General features: G+C 40.2%; 1 pseudogene across 1 annotated transcript; it reads left to right on the top strand.

Moving 5' to 3' along the window:
* The first annotated feature begins 6 nt into the window (after positions 1–6).
* LOC101588297 lies at positions 7–1,809 on the top strand (annotated as a pseudogene). The gene has a single exon (XR_002820117.1). The product of XR_002820117.1 is annotated as an RNA-binding protein EWS pseudogene (transcript).
* Positions 1,810–7,683: the final 5,874 nt, after the last annotated feature.

Genomic DNA, 7,683 nt, shown 5'->3' on the forward strand with positions numbered 1-7,683 from the left:
AGTTATCCCCAGGTTCCTGGAAGCTACCCGATGCAGCCAGTCACCGCACCTCCATCCTATCCTCCTACCAGCTATTCTTCTACACAGCCGACTAGTTATGATCAGAGCAGTTACTCTCAACAGAACACCTATGGGCAGCCGAGCAGCTATGGACAGCAGAGTAGCTATGGTCAACAAAGCAGCTATGGGCATCAGCCTCCCACTAGTTATCTCCCCCAGACTGGATCCTACAGCCAGGCTCCAAGTCAATATAGCCAACAGAGCAGCAGCTACAGGCAGCAGAGTTCATTCCGACAGGACCACCCCAGTAGCATGGGTGTTTATGGGCAGGAGTCTGGAGGATTTTCCGGACCAGGAGAAAACCGGAGCATGAGTGGCCCTGATAACCGGGGTAGGGGAAGAGGGGGATTTGATCGTGGAGGCATGAGCAGAGGTGGGCGGGGAGGAGGACGTGGTGGAATGGGTGCTGGAGAGCGAGGTGGCTTCAATAAGCCTGGTGGACCCATGGATGAAGGACCAGATCTTGATCTAGGCCCTCCAATAGATCCTGATGAAGACTCTGACAACAGTGCAATTTATGTACAAGGACTAAATGACAATGTGACACTTGATGACCTGGCAGACTTCTTTAAGCAATGTGGGGTTGTTGAGATTAACAAGAGAACTGGGCAACTCATGATCCACATCTACCTGGACAAGGAAACAGGAAAGCCCAAGGGTGATGCTACGGTGTCCTATGAAGATCCACCGACTGCCAAAGCTGCTGTGGAATGGTTTGATGGGAAAGATTTTCAAGGAAGCAAACTTAAAGTCTCCCTTGCTCGGAAGAAGCCTCCAATGAACAGCATGAGAGGTGGCATGCCACCTCGTGAGGGCAGAGGGATGCCGCCACCACTCCAGGTGGCCCAGGAGGTCCTGGGGGACCCATGGGTCACATGGGAGGTCGTGGAGGAGACAGAGGAGGCTTCCCTCCAAGAGGCCCCCGGGGTTCCCATGGAAACCCTTCTGGAGGAGGAAACGTCGAACATCGAGCTGGAGATTGGCAATGTCCCAATCCGGGTTGTGGAAACCAGAACTTCGCCTGGAGAACAGAATGCAACCAGTGTAAGGCCCCAAAACCTGAAGGCTTCCTCCCGCCACCCTTCCCACCCCCGGGTGGTGATCGTGGCAGAGGTGGCCCTGGTGGCATGCGGGGAGGAAGAGGTGGCCTCATGGACCGTGGTGGTCCTGGTGGAATGTTCAGAGGTGGCCGTGGTGGAGACAGAGGTGGTTTCCGTGGTGGCCGTGGCATGGACCGAGGTGGTTTTGGTGGAGGAAGACGAGGTGGTTCAGGGGGCCCTCCTGGACCTTTGATGGAACAAATGGGAGGAGGAAGAGGAGGACGTGGAGGACCTGGAAAAATGGATAAAGGTGAGCACCGTCAGGAGCGCAGAGACCGGCCCTACTAGACGCAGAGACCCCGCAGAGCTGCATTGACTACCAGATTTATTTTTTAAACCAGAAAATGTTTTAAATTTATAATTCCATATTTATAATGTTGGCCACAACATTATGATTATTCCTTGTCTGTACTTTAGTATTTTTCACCATTTGTGAAGAAACATTAAAACAAGTTAAATGGTAGAGTGCTGAGTTTTTTTTCCTTCTTTCAGAGATGGTTGTTTAACTAAGATTTAACAATGGGAACCCTTGTGAGCATGCTCAGTTATCATTGTGGAGAACCAAGAGGGCCTCTAACTGTAACAATGTTCATGGTTGTGATGTGCTTTTTTTTTTTTTTAAATAAAATTTCAAATGTTTATAAACAGTAAAAAAAAAGAAAATTTAAAAAAGCTTTAGTTATCTATTTAATATTTAATTAACTTACAACTTTATGATACAATTCAGTAAGGTTGTAACCCAATCCATTCCTCTTCCTGATAGAAAATACTCACAATTCCAAAGCTTTTCCAAAGTAAATGATGTATACCTTTCTATATGTTTCCTTTTCAAATAATCATTACTGGATAACATAAGCAAGGAAGAGTTCTTTGCACCAGTATAAACAAATCTGAAGAAAGAAATGGGAACGTTCAAAAAATGAAAAGAAATAACAAATATGTAATAACCACAAACTTTAAACCCAACACTAATTAGAAATTCTCTAGGAATTATAGTCTTCTTCCCTGACCAACAATCATGGTCTGTTGTTTATAACTACAGGAACTTAGATCCTTGTAGCTGCTGAACACATAAACATTCAAAGCAATTTTTGTAGCATACTGTAGTTCCATGCCTCTAGGATGTCCAATTCTCAAATCAGAATCCCTCACATTCCCCCCAAATTAATTGTCTTATTTTTGAAGAGTCCATTCCACATTGCTCAAACATAGTAAAACCATGCCTCAATCATACTGAACGTCATTTCCTGCCAAAGATACTTATTTCAGATTGATATAATTTTCCTTTTGATCTTATTTGCCCATAAAAACTAATTTAAGTCACAGTCAGTTGTGGTTTCTTAACAATTATCATGCCTGTTTAGTAATCCTTCCAGATGAAAAACAAAAAATCCCACCTACAAATTGTTTGAAATGTAAAAATCTTTACTAATAATAAGATGTTAAATGAAAAAATGACAAGTCTTTTATTGAATGTTAATCTCAATTCTGTAGACTATTCTTTCCAGGATTGGATGAATGTTTTCGAGGCTGGATACCCACATACCATCTCAGTAGTGCCTGGAAGTTCTGCCCTAGTCACTTGGGAATAAATGGACTCGTAGCAACGCTGTTTTTCATGGCTCCACACTCTTTCCAAAAACTGCATTCTGGGAATAAACAAAATGGTGTTTTTGAGATTTTTCAGACTTGAAAGTGTAATTTAAGACCCAATGCTATTATGGGATACTGGAATCTTTTAGAATATTTTGCTGAGTTTACATACCTATAATATTCAATAACGGAACTTAACAAAAAAAGGGTATACAGATGAATGTCCATTTCGTATCTATGTATTCAAAGTGGTTAGGATAGATGTATAGTTACATTCTCTTAATGAATAGAATGATTTGTTCTAATGGTGTTTGTAAATAGGATATCAAGTCCGCATCTTGTACAGCAATTAACCACTAAGAAGAATATATGCAGTGTGTTAATTATTGAAACTGTCCTCCCGATTTGATTTAAAACTGTCTCATTGCTATCTGTTTATCAATAAAATTATGAAAAAAATAAAATAAATTAAAAAAACAAAAAAAAGAAAATGTAATTTATGTCCCAAAATGGTTAAAAAATTTTCATGGTTTTATATGAGTGTCTGTTGCTTTTTTTCTGAACTTTACAAAAAATTATCTTGCATGGTGAGGCAAGTAATAAGACCATAATCAAAGACTCATGTACATTCATTTTCTAATTTACCTTCTCAAATGCAAGGCATTTGTGAATCCGTTAAACTCTACTCCTTTGTGCTTATATGTACAATTAACACATTACACCAAAAAATCACAATGTTGAGTGTTCCACAGCATTTACCCAAACAAGAATTCATTGTAAACTATGAACTAAAATAACTACCATCTTGAACCCAATCTCAAATCCTAAACTGGTCAAAGAGTTTCACTTTTCTGCTTTCTCCTTTGACAATAACAATTAGCTCTAGAAATACGTTAGCGAGCTGGCAGAAATCATCCTTCCTCAGTATTTGTGTCTGCATCAGCAGCCTGAATGCTGCCGATCGCACTTGCAATCCTCCCCTGCTGAATCTACAGACTTAACTGTGTTTAGGTAGTTCAGATAAGCTTTAAATAAGCATCTGAATATCTGGGTGCTTATGGAAAATGAACCAAATTCCTCTCCTTTCGAGATTCACTTATGTCTGATTCTAATGCATTCATGTAGGCATAATAGAAGGTCTTGCTTTACATACCTAAGCTTACCATTAATATTAAACAATGAATTTAATGTTGTCAGCCACGTGGTACTTCATTCATTCCAGTGAACAGGGATCTTTTGTGTTTATTTTATTTCCAGCAAGTAAAATATGTTATTTGCCTTTTGCTCAGGCAACTGCTGTCTCTCTCTGGGGAGTTGAGGCATTTCATAGGAAAAGTGCCATCGTGATTCCAAAAGACCAAATAATGTAAAAAACCATATAATTGTACATAGTGTCAGGATGCAGTAACACAACAGCAGAAGAGACTGGTGGCGACAGTCTTTGTTTTCCTGCTCTCATTAAAATCCAATTACTGCTATTTGTTTATATATTGGATTCCTGTTAACCTTGATTGTATGCTGCTACTGTCCTTCAAATTGAATTTGCAAGTTAAAAAGTTGAACACTACTAAGACCATGTATTTCTTAAAGCTAGTTTTCTTGCAGTGAGGACAAAGTACCACCTACCTGGTAAGCATATATGGTTCAAGAGGACAAATTTTCTAGAGATGTTTTGTGAGTCCCTGGAAAAACTTATGAATTAATGGTGTCCTTTCTAGAAATCAAAAAAGTAATGTTTCCAATACAGTAAAGCTTAGCAATCATTATAAAACAGTTTTAAGTGCATTTTGGAGCTGTTTTTCTTTATTTTTTAACCCTAAATACAAGACCACCACTAAAATGAACAAACAACAGCTCCTGTACTCTACCTCCTTCTTATCTTCCAAGCACTATCAGGCCTGCTGCCACCCCCTCTGTGGTTTCATTTTGCTCTCTCCCTGGCACAGGGGAGGAAGGAATATGCATCCTCCCTTTTTTACAGGTAAGAAAATTCAGGGGTGTAGTTAACTTGCCCAAACCACACAGGTATTAAGTGGCTGAATAAGGATCAAAATCTCAGGTCTACCCATAAAAGACACTGCTCAGTTCCAAGTATAAAGGCAACATGCCGTGTCACATACGCTTGTTGGAGATGAACACACCTCCCAGCTTCTGCAGCTCCACCTGGTGTCGCAGTTTGCAACCTTCTTCCTTCTACAGGCAAAAAGAACTTAGCTGCTCTTTACATCTGTATCATCATCTCTAAGACAGGGACACGTACGCCCCACCCCAGGGGATATCCAGACAACCCAAAACGATATCTGACACACTCAAAACTCAGTCTTTCACTTTCCCCTGTAACTCTCTCTTCCCCCACACCAGATGAGGGAAAGCTCTCATTGTTTTCTTTCAATTCCTCTTTTTATAGTATCTCCTTTATCAACATCCACTTTTGAGAAACTGGAAAAGTTATATTCTGCAACCAAGTATACAGAAACGTACAAATTACTTTAATCTCCTTTTACTGATCTACTTACAAACACCTTTTTAATTCACTAACAATTACTAGTCACACTTCTGATTAACGTCTTAGTGGTAGAAGTAACCCTAACACATAAACAACAGGGTTAGTTTTTTCAAAAGATCTCAGCACAGTGTTCAACCAGCCCCACTCCCTCCTCTTTCTTTATCTTGAAAAAGACCTGTTTAAAAGTAAATAGGGCTTTTGTTGCTGTTGCTGTTAATTTAGGTCACTTGTACCCAGGCTGCAGGAGGAACCCCGGAAGCCATGCCTGCTGAGAGAGGGCTTTCCCACTGAGCCACGCTCCAGCCCATCGATGCGGTTCACGATATTTCCTTTGTGAATAGTGTGGGCTCTCAAGTTCATCGTCTCACTGTTAGTTTTACATGTAAAAGTTAGTTTGCTAAAAATTACTTTAAGAGATTTTTCAACACATGAATTTAAATAGACTAATCAATCAATAAAGCAAGAAAATATCACAAGATTTGCTCCAATTCCAGTTTAGAGGGAACCTCAAACTTTGCTATCAACAACAGCCTCACAAGGTGATGACAGAGCCATGGCAAAGTAAGTGTTGCTTAGCACTTGGCCATTTACTAAAAATAAATGAATATAGCTGTTCGTGCATTTGGTCATCATTAACCAATTTAAGGACAACTATTATCTCCTTTCGTCAGTTAGAAGGAGGCCTTCTTCCAGCCAGCGCCCAGGACTGGCCTGAGTGTGTGTGTGTGTGTGTGTGTGTGTGTGTGTGTGTCTGTCTCTGTCTCTGTCTCTGTCTGTCTGTCTGTCTGTCTACTCGCCACACTCTATTTCCAGCCAGCAGCCAGGGCCCAGCATGTGTGTGGGACTGTCCGCCCACCCATTGGAACCTCGTCCATCAGACAAGCCTGGTGTGGAACCCTGCAGCAGAACTCCCTACAGAGAGGCTAAGGGAGAGACCCACCCACCTCATCCAGGAGCAGAACATCTTGCCAGAGGGGCACAGCCAATTCACTTCCATGGGCTGCAGCAGGAAGAAGTGGACCACACCAGCCAGACCCAAGAAAGGCCCACTTAGACAAGTTCAGACTTGGTAGATCCAGACCTGGTAAGCTGAGACACTTTGCTAGACCCACTTCTATAAGAGCATCCTCTGTCTTTCTCTTTTGATCAAGAAAGGAGGCAACAGGTAGTCTTGGGGTGAACTAGTCTGCCTGGAAGGCTCCAGATACATCAAGGGGAGGTAATCAGACAGAACTTAGAGGAACTAATTTAACTACAAATTCCTAATTTAATATCTGCTTAGTTATACAGACATAATGTTTGCTCTTATGGTCTAAAATACAAACCCATTAGTTAAAAAAGTTTGTCAACTGCTAAACTTTACTACCCATTATTAGTGCTGCTAATTCTAGTTCTGTAAATACAAAACTGTAACTTCCTTAACCATATAATCTCTCTTGAGTAATATCAGTAGATGCTAAGATAATTACTGCACCAAAGCTCTAAACCAAAGGTCAGAGGACAGTGCTATACAGAATGACAAAAAGAAGGAGCAAAATGCATCTTCAGGCCCTGAGCCCACTCAGAACAAATGCAGAAGACATTAACATAGAAGAAGTTGGAAATCACACACTTGAAATCTCTGAAATAGTAGCACCTAAAGTAAAGAAACACTGCAGAACATTATAGAGGAAATCAGATCAGAAATAATTTCTGAAGTAAAAAAAGAAATCATAATTGTAATGAAAGAATTACTAAGAGCTTCTGAAAAAGGCACTGATAAAAAATAGAGGAGAATAGAAAAATGATGGAATCATTGATTGAGCAATACAGGAAAGAAATAGAATGCATGAAGCAGATTCAGAGATATATAGAAAATTAAAACTTCAATCACAATTCAGGTAACTGAAGCATATTGAACTCCAAATAACATCAATGCAGTTAAAACCACACTCAGATATATAATAATCTAGATACCAGAAATTCAGCACAGGAACAATATGCTGAAAGCCTCTACAGAAAAGAAGCAGATCACATTTAAAGGAAAACCCATCAGAATAATGGCATATTTCTTTTCACAAACCATCAAGTCAAGAAGGGCATGAAGGAAAACACCTCAAGTCTTACAGGAAGAAAAATTCCAACCTAGACTGATGTACCCTGAAAACTCTCTTTCAACTTTAATGGAGGAAATATATGGAAAATTATCTTCCATGACAAAGAGAAACTAAAGAATTTCACGAAGACAAAGCCAACCCTACACAGACTACTGAAAGACGTTCAAGAGAGTGACCAAAATGATCAGAACTGCATGAATGAGAACAGAAGGAACCCACTAAATATGACAAACAGTTAAACACAGGAGAAAAAGGAAAAAGGAGTAAACAACAGCAGGTATATATCATGTAGATCGTAAGTCAATACCTCTCAATTATAACCATTAAT

Source organism: Octodon degus, unplaced genomic scaffold, assembly GCF_000260255.1.
Source record: "Octodon degus isolate 3935 unplaced genomic scaffold, OctDeg1.0 scaffold00016, whole genome shotgun sequence".
In the NCBI taxonomy this organism is placed as follows: Eukaryota; Metazoa; Chordata; class Mammalia; order Rodentia; family Octodontidae; genus Octodon; species Octodon degus.